The sequence below is a fragment of the Cupressus sempervirens genome, chromosome 7, assembly GCF_028749045.1.
Source record: "Cupressus sempervirens isolate cs-2001-9-10 chromosome 7, ASM2874904v1, whole genome shotgun sequence".
NCBI lineage: Eukaryota > Viridiplantae > Streptophyta > Pinopsida > Cupressales > Cupressaceae > Cupressus > Cupressus sempervirens.
In genome coordinates this window covers 3,391,301-3,406,780 of record NC_143124.1, presented here as the reverse complement: position 1 = coordinate 3,406,780, position 15,480 = coordinate 3,391,301, and the positions used below count along the sequence as shown (strand labels likewise).

Sequence of the window (15,480 nt, the reverse complement as noted above, 5' to 3'; positions counted from 1 at the left end):
GATGAGATTACTATTTTAACTTGGTTATTTTTCCATATTGGAAATGTAAATGTCAAAAATGGGTAACATGTGGCATGGTAGTTTTGCCCATGGTTTTGTAAAACCACAAGTGGTTTCCAGGTTGTAAAATCACTATAAAAGGAGGGCTTGGGGAGGTGTTTGTGTAATTGAGTTTAGTTTGCAAGACCGGTGCTAGAAGGAGTCTCTCCGAGTTCGAGTTGTGGTGATGCACTCCTGTAAAAACTTGCATTGCAAGTGTATTCTAATCATCTTGGTTTGATAATACATTGTGTAAGTTTTGGAGGGTGGGGTTTTTCTCCCGGAAGGGTTTCCCCACGGTAATCACTGTGTTATGTGTTCTTTGTTATTTTGATTATGTTGTTATGCATTTCTTGAGATCTCTGCAATAGCTAATTGAATTTGCATAATCGTCCTCTCAAAGATTAGTGTAGGAAGCGATTCTGCGCACCTTTGCTTCCTTACACTGAAGGGATACATATCCAACATGAATCGTTGCAACATCTTCAGGTTGTTGGATGCCTTATAGACAAACTTTTTGTAAGGTATATATTGTGCTTTTAAATCAACCTTTATCTACTAACTTTAAGAACTATCAAGAGGAGTAAATATTTTTCATGTTGTTCAGATGCCATCAATTGAAAACCCTATGCCTTAAGCACTCAAATGTGACATCTGTGAATTTGAATTGCCCTATACTACAAGAACTTGATATGGCTCCACGCTGTATTACAAGCTATACAATTTATGTTGCAGTTAAGTCATGTCCACTATTGAAGTCTTTGCATGTTTCTGAGTGCTCGAGTTTCAGTGATCGAACACTTAGAGGTATTGCAGCAGTTTGTCCATATCTTCAGATTTTGGATGCATCTTACTGCTTCAACCTATCAATGAAGGTTAATGTAGTTTTCGTTTTCCTTTATATATTGTGAAACTAATTTAGGTAAAGACTCTTTATGGTAAAAAAGGGACATCTTGATATCTCAAGGATGTGAGGTTTGCCAAAGCTGACGCATCTGAAGCTACATAATTCTGGAATTACCATAACATCTAATTTATCTAAGTGTTGTTTTGTCGAGGTAAATCATTTCGATTTGATCTATTATGTTGACTAATCAATTTATAGTTCCTAGTATTTGTGTTGATTTTCAATAAGTTTACAGACACTCGAACTTGACTTCTGTTCGTCGTTAAAGTCTGTTACTTTAAATCTTCCAAGGCTTTGTCAGATAAGTCTTGCCAATTGCAGCAAGTAAGCTGGTTTCTTTAGGAGGTAATGTATTTTGTTGGAGATATTTAGTTCTGTATTTTATTTCTTATGTTTCTTTGTTTTGCTGGCAGCATTGATGTCCTCCATTTGTCTTGACCGGTTCTAGAGCATATAGATGTCGCAAATTGTCCGATCCTTAATGACGTAGACATTACATCAACCACCCTTTAGGTTCTCTTAACAATGTTGATTAATATTACAAGTTTGTTGTAAATTTTTACTTTGAAATGAACAAGTGGTTTATTTGTGTCTTTTTGCCAGAAATTAGTCCTACAGAAATACCAGAACTTGAGGACAATAAAATTACAATGTCTTTGTTTCACCGAGGTTGACTTGAGAGAGTGTGAATCATTGAGTGATGAAATATTTAAAGCTTTGAGTGTGGGTGGTGGCTGTCTGATGCTTAGCACACTTATTCTTGATGGCTGTGAGGTATGTGTTTTGAGAGGCATATTTGCTTGGAAATGGAATCATTTTTTTACTAGGCAAATATATATTTTTATCAATAAAAATCTGAAAGTACAAAGCTGGCATAAGCACACAGCCATTATCCACAAAACTATTGTTGGGTGATGCGATGCGCTCCCCTACCCACAGGTGGTTAATTATGTGGTGTTCCATGTTCATTAACAGTCATGGCTTTTGGTGCAACGGCAAATGGGCCCAACAAGTGGTATCAGAGCCTAGTTGTTTCTCAGTTATCCTCTGCAGGAAAGTCTCACGGTTAAGTGGGAGTCTCACGGTTGAGTGGGAGCAATGGCAGATGAGGGTAAGTTGAGGGTTGATAGGTTTAATGGGCAGAACTTCCAGTTATGGAAGATGCAAATGGAAGACTATTTATATCAGAAGGATTTATGGAAGCCGTTGGAAGGAAAAGCCAAGAATCAGGGAACTATGTCAGAGGCTGAATGGGATCTTTTGGACAGAAAGGCACTCGGAAGCATTCGGTTATGCTTGGCACCATCGGTGGCATTTAATATTACAAAAGCAAAGATGACAGAAGATTTGATGAAAACCCTAGCGACACTGTATGAAAAGCCCTCCGCTTCAAATAAGGTATTTCTCATGAAGCGTTTATTTAATATGAAAATGGCAGAAGGTGGATCTGTTGCAGATCATTTAAATGAGTTTAATACTATTACTAGTCAATTATCTTCTGTGGGTATCAATTTTGATGAAGAAATTAGGGCTCTCTTGATTTTGTGTTCTTTGCCTGAAAGCTGGAATGGCTTGGTAATGGCGGTGAGTAATTCTGTTCCTGGATCAAGTACCCTAAAATATGATGATGTGATCGGTGTTATTTTAAGTGAGGGAACTCGTAGAAAATCCTCAGGTGGATCTACATCAGGAAGTGCTTTAAATGCACAAAGCAGGGGCAGAACGACTGAAAGAGGAAGTAACTCCAGAAATCGTGGGAAATCAAGAGGAAAGTCAAAGGGGAGGAGGTCTCAATCGAGAGGACCAAATGATTGCTGGTACTGTGGGAAACCAGGGCACAAAAAGAAAGATTGCTGGACTCGAAAGAAAAATGAAGGAGATAAATCAGATGGAGACAAAGAGGCAAATGTGGTAAGTAACAAATCCGAAGAGGATGCTTTGCTTCTGTCTTTAGAGAGTGTTGATGATTCATGGGTTTTAGATTCTGGTGCTTCTTTTCATGCTACACCTCATAGAGGTTATTTCATCGATTATGTCCAAGGGGATTTTGGGCTTGTTTATTTGGGGGATAATGAACCCTGTCAGATTGTTGGAAAGGGAAAAATTAAGATTAAGTTGCAGAATGGGAATCATTGGCTACTACATGAGGTAAGACATGTTCCAAAGCTGAGCAGGAATTTAATTTCAGCAGGGCAACTCGGTGATGAGGGTTGTGTAATTACTTTTAATGATAAAAATTGGAAGGTTTCAAAAGGTTCCCTTGTAGTAGCAAAAGGTGTGAAAGTAGGCACCTTATATCTTTGTACAGGTCATATTGTTCCTTCTACTTTGATTGTTTCAGAGAAAAATGAATATTCAGGAACAATTACTGCAGTTGAGCAGGGAGAACAAATAGCTGCTGTAGATTCTGATACAGCGCTGTGGCACAATAGACTTGGGCACATGAGTGAGAAAGGTATGAAAGTACTTCATTCAAGGAAAGTTTTACCAGGTCTAAAATGTGTGAATATGGATTTCTGTGAAAGTTGTGTGTATGGAAAACAAAAGAGAGTGAGTTTTGTAAAGACAGGGAAGGAAAACAAAAAGGAGAAATTAGAGCTTGTGCATACAGATGTATGGGGACCGGCTCAGGTATCTTCCCTTGGTGGCTCTCATTATTATGTTACATTTATTGATGACACAACTAGAAAAGTATGGGTTTATTTCCTTAGACAGAAATCTGATGTATTTCAAACTTTTAAGAAATGGAAATGCTTGGTTGAAAATGAGACTGGTAAGAAATTAAAATGTCTCAGATCTGATAATGGTGGTGAGTATTGCAGTCATGAATTTGAAGATTATTGCTCCACTAATGGTATTCGTAGACAAAAAACTGTTCCAAGGACTCCACAGGAAAATGGAGTGGCTGAACGCATGAACAGGACTATAATGGAGCGCGCAAGGAGCATGAGGTTGCATGCTGGGTTGCCCTTACACATGTGGGCGGAGGCTGTCAATACTGCAGTATATTTGATTAATAGAGGTCCCTCTACTCCTTTGGGCTGTGGTATTCCAGAGGAAGCATGGACTGGTAAGAAGGTGAGTTATTCTTTTCTCAAGACCTTCGGTTGTGAAGCTTTTGCTCATATAGACTCTGAAAATAGAACCAAGCTAGAAGCTAAATCAAAGAAATGTGTCTTTGTTGGATATGGCATTAATGAATTTGGCTATAGGCTTTGGGATTTTGAAAATCATAAAATTATAAGAAGCCGGGATGTCATATTCAATGAAAAAGTGTTGTACAAAGATCTGTTGCAGCAACATGAGAAGAAAGAAGATGATTATGTAGTGCTGGATGATACTCCAAAAGCTGATGTTCCAGCCATTCCTCATGATGTGCAACAAGTGCAACAACAAATACCACACACACCAGTGAATGTTAGACGGTCAACAAGGCCAATTAGACCTCCACAAAGGTTTTCTCCCTCTTTGTATTCTATTTTACTTACTGATGCTAGTGAACTTGAAAGTTATGATGAAGCTGTGCAGGTGGATACTAAGATTCAGTGGGAGTCTGCAATGAAAGATGAAATGGACTCTTTGCTGAAAAATAAGACATGGGATTTGTGCAAGTTGCCTGCAGGTAAAAAGGCTTTACAGAATAAATGGGTTTACAGGTTGAAAGAAGAGGAAGGAGGTAAGAAAAGATTTAAGGCCAGGTTAGTTGTAAAAGGATTTGCACAGAAAAAGGGAATTGATTTTGATGAGATATTTTCTGCTGTTGTTAAAATGACTTCTATTCGTACTGTTTTAAGTCTTGTGGCTACTGAAGATTTGCATTTAGAGCAGATGGATGTTAAAACAACCTTTCTTCATGGTGATTTGGATGAAGAAATATATATGGCTCAGCCACAGGGTTTTGAGGTCAAAGGTAAGGAGAACTTAGTGTGCAAATTGAAGAAAAGTTTATATGGCCTGAAGCAAGCACCTCGGCAATGGTATCTGAAATTTGACAGTTTTATGCATGAGCATGGATATAACAGGTGTCATTCAGATTACTGTGTTTATTTTAAGAGGTTGGATGATGATAGCTACATTATTTTGTCTATATGTTGATGATATGCTTATAGCTGGGTCTAACATGCATCATATTAAGGGGCTAAAATGCCAGTTAGCACAAGCATTTTCTATGAAGGATTTGGGGGCAGCAAAACAAATCCTTGGTATGAAGATTTGCAGAGATAGGAAGAACAGAACATTGACGCTATCTCAAGCTGATTATGTTGAGAAGGTGTTGCAATGTTTCTCTATGGAGAATGCTAAAGCTGTCAGCACACCTTTACCTGGTCATTTGAAATTGACTAAGGAGATGTGTCCCAAGACACAGGAAGAGGAGGATAAGATGTCCAAGGTACCCTATGCTTCAGATGTAGGAAGTTTGATGTATGCTATGGTATGCACTAGGCCAGATATTGCACATGCAGTGGGAGTCGTTAGCAGGTATATGAGTCATCCAGGTCTTGAGCATTGGAATGCTGTCAAGTGGATTCTCAGATATTTGAGAGGAACATCCAATAAGTGTTTACACTTTGGGGGCTCTACTACTGATTTACAGGGCTATGTTGACTCAGATTTGGCTGGGGATATTGATACCAGGCGGAGTACTACAGGTTATGTCTTTACTGTTGGTGGGGCAGCCGTGAGCTGGGTTTCTAGGCTACAGAAGATTAATGCTCTCTCCACTACAGAGGCAGAGTATGTTGCTGCTACAGAGGCAGCCAAAGAGATGATATGGCTTCAGTTCTTCTTGGAAGAATTGGGACATCCTCAGAAGGATAATTATTTGTTCACAGATAGTCAGAGTGCCATTCATCTTGCTAAGAATTCAGCTCTGCATTCTAAGACCAAACACATACAGTTGCGGTACCATTTCATTCGGTCAGTTTTGGAGGATGGACAGTTAAAAGCTGGAGAAGATACATACCAATGAAAATCCAGCAGATATGTTGACAAAGGTTGTCACAAGGGAGAAGCTGAACTCCTCTTCAGCTTCAATTGGTCTTTTAGACTAAATGTGAATAAAAGAACAGCAGAGTCTAGGGTGGTTTGATCCAGTGGGAGCCCCATGCGGTAGTTGTATTGCTACAGGATCAGTCTCCAAGTGGGAGATTGTTGTTTAGTGTGGAGCCTGATCAGTCCCCAAGTGGGAGATTGTTAGATTGTGGTGACTGATCAGGAAAGTACTGTACATACTTCATAAATAGTGGGGTTCGGGGCATCGCCCTGAAATTTTTTTTTTGGAAGTAGCCGACATGGTAGCCGACATATTATGGCCGACATATGGCCGACATGTTATAACCCTAAAGCGGTTTAATACTTGTATAAAAAGGGCTTAGGGTTGGGTATTTTTTATGGGTGGTGATACGAAATTGATTCTTGCGGCGGTATTGAGCTGTAAGGGATTACGGATTGTAATCAGGTTGTAATCACTGGATTATAATAAGATCGGACTTGCTGTTTGGTGGACGTAGCCCAGGGATTGGGTGAACCACGTTAAATCTTGGTGCCTTATGTTCATTTCTGTGTGTTCTATTATTTTCTGTTATTGGTTATATTTGCATGTAGTTTTTATTTCTGTCCGTGGTTTATCCTAACAATTGGTATCAGAGCCTGGTTTTGGCTTGGTCATGGGTTCAAATCTCCCCGGTGCCTTCCCGACCCGTGTAAGCACCTGGTATGCGCGTCGAGGGGGAGATTGTTGGGTGATGCGATGCGCTCCCCTACCCACAGGTGGTTAATTATGTGGTGTTCCATGTTCATTAACAGTCATGGCTTTTGGTGCAACGGCAAATGGGCCCAACAACTATTACCACCACCAAACGAGAACTTTAATATTGAAACCCTAGCTTTAAGTTGAGTTTTGTATAGTCACTGTGTTGAGATTTTGAACCAGAATAATATAAATGCAAACATCAGATCAAAATTCTCAAGGAACATAGTCACAAAACTTTATCCTGGGAAAACCATCCACTTGAGGGTGGAAAACCCAGCCCCACAAAAAGATGATTCATTTTTTGTATTCTCAAAACATATGCAATAGTCTCAAGCTTATAACTGTTAACTCATGACAGTTAAGCAATAGCCAGTAATACTGTTCTAAGATCATAAACTGACTGCATAATAACAGCATATATTAACTGTGGTACAGCCACAATGTTTAGATAAGAAATATAAAGATACTGAACATTAGTCAAGGAATTCTCTGTCTTTGCTCATGCATTGAGCAACATTTCAACAAACTGCAATACGAAAACCCAGATAGTCTGCAAACTCGTGACAAGGTGTTAAAGTATCAGACTATAAGACTTGTATTTCTGAGAACAACTTCTTAAAATACAGTTAGAATATACTGTCGAACAAATTTTCTGGATGGTGAATAAGGTTACTGAAATAGTTTCTGAGCTGATCTACCAAAGCATCCACTTGAAGACTTGTTTAATTCTGTGTTCACTGTGTGTTTGGAGATCCGCGAAGGTAAAGTAATATATATCCGGTGAGACAAAACAGAGAGTCATGACCGATAGCCGTGACTCATGTTTGAGTCACGTCTATCGGGCGTGACTTTCTATTACCGATATGCCATGTTAAACCCGACGTATTATATTGGTGGATTATATCATATGTTTGAACCATTATAAACCTGATATGTTAATCCGACATGTTAAACCGCTAATACAAGTTAGCAAGGTCAACAATGTCATTTACTTTGATTATCATAGATTATTCTGTTTTACTTTATTAAAATATATATGTAAGTTGAATCAGCATATATATATATATATATATATATATATATCTAAACATAAATAATAATAACATAAGTATACACAGGATTCATAATTAAAATCTTTATAACTAATCTATACATTAACACAAGGCTTAACCACCCATGATATGACATTGTTGATAATAAAGACAAAATATCTCAATAGAAAGAGAGAGTGAAGAGAGAATGGTGAGCATTACTGACCTAAAAAACAAGAGATGCCAAATAATAAATGGCATCCAGCAGTAAGAAATGTATGAATTCGATAGATTAAACACCTAGTATCGATAATGCCAAGCTGTAGGGATATCAAATATGTGTCACTACTTGTAATATGTTTCATTGCTTGTACTATACATCATTACCACCTTATTTGTACTATACTTCATTATCACCTTATGGAAAAGTAATTTGCGTCTTCCAATATATCTAATTAGGATTCTATACGGCCCTCCAATTAGGTTTTTAAATATGTTTCATTTTTTGTAGTCTCTTTCAGATGCGAGTCTAAGTAGCACATCCTTGCAAACACTTTCCCTCTCTGGTTGTCGTGGAGTGATTAGCCTTCAACTAGCATGCTCAATACTTCAGAGAGTATGTCTAAATCGTTGTGATCATCTAGCAAGAGTATCACTCTTTTCTGTAAGTTAATATCTTTTCCTTCGCAATGGATGGGCAATACTGTGCGCTGCATGCATTTAATTGTTTCTCGTCAATTAATTTTCAATATTCGGGATGATGAATAGCTAAACAAAATTCATGACTTTGTGTCTGTATGATGAAAAAATAAATTTAGAAATTATACCTCACATGTTTTGTCCAGTATACTAGCCTCATCTTAACTTAATGTTTGTTGAGTTGATGCTGCATATATCATTATTTATGAAATCATGGTCCATTAAATCTAATGACGAAGTTCAAAAATTTGTGAATCCTTCCATCCATTTAATTATTTGTCATGCTAAACACTTAAATATTATCCTTTCAGGATGTTCTTCTGTCTCTTGATTTTTCGAGATTGTGTTGTTTGAAAGAACTTACGGTCAGAGCCCCTCAACTGACAAAATTGAAGCTGGAAGGATGTGGTGCTCTTTTGAAAGCAGAAATTTGTAGTTTTCGTCTGGAGTTCCTTGATGCTTCTTTATGCAGGTAGTTTTTATTTGTTTACTGTTCGTGAACTTAATTTTCTTGGTACTTTATTTGAGATATAAGCTTTTGTGATGTAAATCCATGACAAGGAGGCAAGATTTTAGGCTTATCCCTACAAATTGCAAGGAAATTGATTCAACAACAACCACACAAGTTAGCCGACCTTCTTAGGGTCTTCCAACACTCGAGAACATTAGACAAACTATTTGATCAATTCACACATTTTGTGTGACAAGGTCCATAAGGTCTCCATGCTCACCTTATGATCACCCACCTTCCAAAACTTAGGCAAGAACAAGTATCAGGTCTCCTAAACCATGGTAGTGGACCAAGACATCCTCAACATGTTCACCATAACTCAATCCATCCATTAAACCTGGCCCAAAAGGTTTTCTGGACTGATTAGCTGATTATAACAGGGTTGCTTAGCAGGGAAACCCAATTGAATTAGGTCGGCCTAATCAATGTTTTTGGCTTATTCCACAAGACTCCTGAATAACCTACCAAACTAAGGGTAGATTCAAATACTCATTTGGGAGTTTCACAGGACTACAAATGTTCAGGTTCAGATTCCTTCAACAGATGTTAAAGCCCTAAATTGCTCCTAATAGGTCAATTAGACCTAATTGGATGCAATTGAACTACGAGCACTTGCAAATGGACGTGTCCAAACTAGGCAACCATTGAAAAATTGCTGTCACAACATTTCTGCACCGAATCAATCGTTACTTGGCCTTGATCAACTGCATTTTCATCTGTTCTGACCAATTTTACGCTTGAAACTGAGCCGGTCACGAGGATGCCAGCTAGGGCTATCTGGTAAAAATAGCATTTGGATGACTCCTGCAAATTGCTTTTGAATTCCTAATATACATCACCCCTACTTGGGTTGCACCAATGGCCATCGAGCTTCAACGGTATCAAATGAAGTTGGAACCATTTTTTTATGAAACCCTTGTTCAGGGAAGGTTTTAGACCAGGTCTTAGTAATCTGCCAATATCTTGAACAAGCTTCATTAAGTAACACCAAACCAGTTCTAATGTCTCCTTAATTCATTTCAGATCATTATTCACTAAGACCAATGCACAAGTGTAAATGGTTTAGTCAAGAACACAAAAGTTGCTGGAAAATTCAGTGTGTTTTTATTGTTTTCTTCAACCAATCTCCTCTTGATGCAAAGGATAATGGTTCAACACATTTGTCCCATGTGCAAGGACTGATTCTTCAATTTCTCTCATCAAAAATATCCTCTAAGCCACTAAACTAATTCACTACCTTTGACCAACACCAAGTGCCTCAACTGATCAGCCAATCGCATAATGACTCTCTCAAGATCTACTTACTGTCAGAGCCTGTCACAAACAATTCCCTCCAAGCACCATGCTCCTCATATTGGTTTTCCATCAATTTCTGATCACACCTAAGTACTGATCACGTGTCAATTTACTGGTTGTCATCTGGGCTATCTTCTATCACAACTTGATCCTTCAACCCTATCCTAACTTGCCACCGAGGCCTCTGCAACCCTTGACAACTGGTTCTCCATACCCTTGAACACCCAAGACTCATATACTCTCTCAAGCCATTCCATGACCTTACAATGCCTTATCCTTGTCGGTTAGTAACCTCCATCTCTACTGACAAAACACCAAATACTATGTTGGTATCTACCCTCATGAGTCTGCCACTGTCGTATCAGAATTTCCTACCAACCCTTATGTTTCTCGCCTGACCCCCCTGCACCAACCCTTCATATATATATGTCCTTGAGTTTGACCCATTGGATCATAAATATATCAATACCCTCTCAATCAATCAAAATTTGAACCATCTAGCCAATGAGAGGTATTTGATGGGATTTTTAAGGAGATCGCATTAAGATGGTGACAATGTTGTCAAGCAACATTCAAAATGTTTTGCATTTTGCAACGAATTGCACCCAAACCATTTCAGACCCCGTACAATAGGTGCAATATGACTTGAAAATGTTCACAACACCTAAGAACAGCAAACTCTACCCTTACCCCCTTCACCAGTTTGACCATGAGGGCTTATATATGCAACTCAGGCCAATGGTTTTACAATTTGGGTCATTATTACATATCACTTGTTCTGTAAGTCCCTAGACCTCGTAGTGACAACTGATTACACTTTTTAGGCTCATGGCATCCCATGGGTGTGGTATATCATGAAAGTGCTTCTGCACCACTTCAGTTCTTTTTGGATGACAATATAATTATTTAGTGTCTGATGATATGGCAGAGCATTTAATGATAGCTGTTTGGAGTCTGTATCTGGTGCATGTCCTCAATTGAAGTCATTGGTTTTAATGTTATGCACATCAATTGGACCAGACGGTCTCTCCACTTTGAAGAAATTCTCCTCATTAACAACTTTAGATTTGTCTTTTACTTACTCGACAAGTCTGGAGCATATTATAGTTTCTTGCCCACTGTTAGAGGTATTATGTTAAAATAGCAAGTTCTATTGTGCATTATTTAGATAAATCTTTATGGTCGAAGGCTCTAACATTTTTTTTTGTTTGATTATGCAAATTAGGTTTTGAACCTCCAGGCATGTAAAAGACTTGATGATAATGCACTCGTGCCTCTTTATGGAGGAAGGGCTCTTCCAAAGCTTCGTGTTAAGACTTATCAAATTGCTGTTTTTCCCGGTCCATGGTTGAAGAGCTCTTGGCGTGTTGCTTGCACCTCACCGATGTAAAATTAAGTGGATATAGAAATATGGATGGCCTTAACTTGAGTTTGGAGGCTAGGGAAGAAATCTATGATTGGAAAGATTATGTAGTCACTAACAGAGGAAATTCAGCGCACACACTTAAGACTCTTTGTTGCACTTTTTGTTTTGACATCAAGCAATTTGTTATTCCCTAATCTGCTCAATACACTAGTCTTTCTATTTTGAACTTGTACCAATGTGTAAACTTACAGGATGTAAGTTTGGTCTGTGAGAATCTGACTGTGTTGGATTTTAGGTGGGTTTTAATTTTTTTTCCTATTGTCAAAGTCACACTTTGGTTTTGAAACAATTCTCATTCGGCAACAATTTTGTGTTAAATGTTTATTTTGGTGATGAATGATTTCACTCCAGCCATTGTCTTGTTCTTGAGAAACTTAAGCTGGAATGCCCAAGTTTGATAATATTGATACTTGAGGTTTGTTACTGCACTAACAATCCCTTTCTCAAATTTATGATCTGGTTAAAACATTAGTGGTTTTAATTTCCCTGTTAAAAGCAGTTTAGTTATAACTTATTTCTGTATCATGTCATTATTGTCTCTCACAGGCATGTGGGATAGAAGGATGTGACTTAGAGCATGCTATATGCTGTTGCCAGAAACTGGAAACCCTCTATGTTCAGTCATGTCCAAAGGTGAGCATTTGATAAGATTAAGATTTTTAATATTTGTTAACATTTGATCTTTTTTCGAATATGACAGACAGTCTGAAGATTGTATGTAATAAGCATTGCATTAAATCAGTAAGTTTTCTATGGTGATGATTCTTCCACAATCTGTTTTGGGCAAAAGATATCATCGAGTAGCAACTCCAAGTTCAGTTGGAAAAGATCTGTTTTGGGCAAAAGATATCTTCGAGTGGCAACTCCAAGTGTAGTTGGAGAAGTCCTGCTTTGAAAGTTTGTCATTGAGTTTTTTACCATGGTTGAATGCCATCTTCTCAATGTATGAAGCTCTTCAGCAAGTTGGATGCGGTTTATTTAATTCATGGAGTTGTGTGTTTTATGGTTTTGACATAGATTGGATACATCCATTGATGTGATCTTTGACATTTTTGTGACTGGTGTAGAAGAACCTAAACGTCGGGAGGAAAATGTGCAATGTAACTTATTTCTGAGTCAATCAAGTCATTTGATGTGTTTGAGGTCATGTAAGATAATATCTAACTTATTTTTGAGCCAATCAAAGTCATTTGATGTGTTCGAGCTCATTTAAGATAATATTAAATACAGAAGTAATGTATCTACAATAAAATTGTAATAATAGGTCCTGGGGACATTGTCTATAATATTCATGCGGATCAACTATTTATTATCTATATCATATTTAAAGTTTAAGGCACTATTTTTTTTTTTTTTTTTTTCGTTTTTCAATAAAAGGTCATAAATTTGAAGATTTGTATTTATTCATGAAAATTTACATCGTGAATTTCAAATAAGCAAATGAATTTACGTAGTTCATAATATCTATGAATATTGACCTAACCTCCTTGGATCAAAGTAATATGATAAGGAGACTAATATCTTGAATTTGGTGTACAAAATATTTTCCAAAAAGCATTTAACTTGTCCATTTGAGGCGTAGAAATAAGGACTAATGACTACATGTAATTGATAATAATGAATAAGCAACAAAATTGAAGTGTAATTAGAGACCATAAACATTCAATATAATAGAGATTTATAGAAGACAAGGCATTTTTTTAATCGAGGAACTTGAAATTCACACCATAAGATATACAACAACCTCTGTTAAGAGAGACGAGGACAAAACATGACATATGAAGAAAATAGAGCTAAATACACTCTTCCTCACAATCAATCATCATTTCACCCCTCAAAGGAAAAAACAAGATTTCAAATTTTCCTTTAGGGCCCGTTTGGTGAGCGGAATAGGAATACATATTATGGAATACGTATTCTGGAATAGAACGTATTCCTATTTTTCGTTTGGTTCAGCCAATATTTGATGGGAATTCGTGGACCCGAAAATTTATGTTTTCTAAAAAAAATAAAAATGGAATAGGAATATGTATTCCAATACCAACTATTTTGGTGGAATTGCAAAACCTTATTTTTGGGCCAAAAATGGAATATGTATTCCATTTTTACTTCGTATTCCAATTTTGTTTTGGTGCATCCAAACAAGGAATTCAAAATTTTTGGAATACGTGTTCCAGAATACGTATTCCTATTTCGCTCACCAAACAGGCCCTTAGATACTAGCTTATGGGATCGAAGGGTCATGTCAAAAGAGTGAGGGGTTCTTTGAAAGGTAATCCATCTTTTTTCATATTTGGCTGCCTCAACTTGCCAAGTTGAAGTCCAAAGATCTATCTAAACCAACAAAGACTTAGGCAAGAAGTTCGCCAAGTGTGAGGATAGGAAAACCAACATCTATAGAAACCACAACACTTCCAACAACAACAATGACAATGAACTCCTTAGGGGCAGGAGAAGTAGAGACAACAACCACACTTAAGTCAACAAGGTTACTTATAGCATTAATAGCAAGTATGCCCTCATTTTCATCATTTGAAGGAATGTAATACATAGGGGAGGACCCAGTAGTGGGAATAAGAAGTAACATCTCATTAAGGGCTATCTTTAGATCATTGGCATGCCCATCCAGTTGAGGAGAGCCATTAAGATGTGTACTGATGAGTAGAAGCACCCTTTCATCTCAAAGAAGACTTCTTTTGGTTTAGCTTTCATAATGTGGTACTTTGTTACAACTTAATTGAATATGCTTAAAAATCTTAATGTTCTTGTTGAGCTAATGCCTGATAGCACATAAGACAATGTTTTGTCAGCTGTTTCATCATAGCCTCTTCGATGCACCTTGAATTGTAGCTCATGTTTGATATCTTTGGCTGGATCAACATGTCTAATGTTAAGCAAGAACTCTAAATCAAAATTAGAGTTAGGACTTATACAGATGTCAAAACATTCGTATAAGTAACTTTTGTATAAGTGACATTGTAATGCATTACGTCTTGATAGGACAATGAATTAAATAACTTGATAGGACAATGAATTGGACTAGACTCAATAGAAGTAAGGGTACCCATTTTAAATAGAAGGGGTCCATGAACATCTTGCACAAATGTGTTTAAAACTTTAGGGTAACTAGGAGGAATAATGAGATCCTACAATGGAATGGGAACATTGATAGGACTAGCCAATAGGATAGGGTATTGAAGAGGATATAAAGGGATGGTGGAATCTTGTGGTGGACATGAAGGAATAGGGGGAACTTTTGGAGGATCTAGGGGTGAAGGGATACTTTGATCTTGACTTGGAATTGGATCATTAGGGAATATGGAATGGTGATCTTGTTCTTTCTTAGAAATTGAAAGATCAAGGAGAAATGGATCAGCTTGGATAATGGGGTTACGACAAGGATCAAGGGAAATGAGGTCGTGGTCAAAGAATAGATTGGCTTGGACATTATTAGGATCTTGATCTTGATTTACTTACTCATTTTTGTGCTCTTTAAATCATCCTCTTGGCATAGGGTATAAAAGTTTGAAAAGGAACTAATGTTTGGATGTGAAGGAAATGGACTTTGAATAAGACTCTCTTGAATACAGAGTACATAATGGTATTGGCTCTAGCACTTGGGAATCATGAAATGGACTTGGATCAATAATAGGATTAGGTGGGAGTTCTTCTATAGATAGCCCTTGAGAAGTTTCAACATTGGAAATTAAACTTGAGGGTGATGAAGGAAAATGTGTTGGAATATTCAAATATGGAAAGAGTACTTATGAGAGGGGGGGTGAATCATAAGTATCAAAACTTTAGCCAATAAAATTTTAA

At 37.4% G+C, this 15,480-nt stretch overlaps 1 pseudogene across 1 annotated transcript in view; it reads left to right on the top strand.

Annotated features, from left to right (window-relative positions):
• The window catches only part of LOC149545121 (F-box/LRR-repeat protein 15-like), a 55,614-nt pseudogene extending 42,667 nt beyond the window's left edge, over nucleotides 1–12,947 (top strand). The window contains exons 3-9 of the transcript XR_016353528.1: nucleotides 8,241–8,393; nucleotides 8,740–8,900; nucleotides 11,164–11,362; nucleotides 11,461–11,896; nucleotides 12,013–12,076; nucleotides 12,208–12,294; nucleotides 12,452–12,947. The product of XR_016353528.1 is annotated as an F-box/LRR-repeat protein 15-like (transcript). The remainder of the gene's footprint in view (nucleotides 1–8,240; nucleotides 8,394–8,739; nucleotides 8,901–11,163; nucleotides 11,363–11,460; nucleotides 11,897–12,012; nucleotides 12,077–12,207; nucleotides 12,295–12,451) is intronic.
• The last annotated feature ends 2,533 nt before the right edge of the window (nucleotides 12,948–15,480 follow it).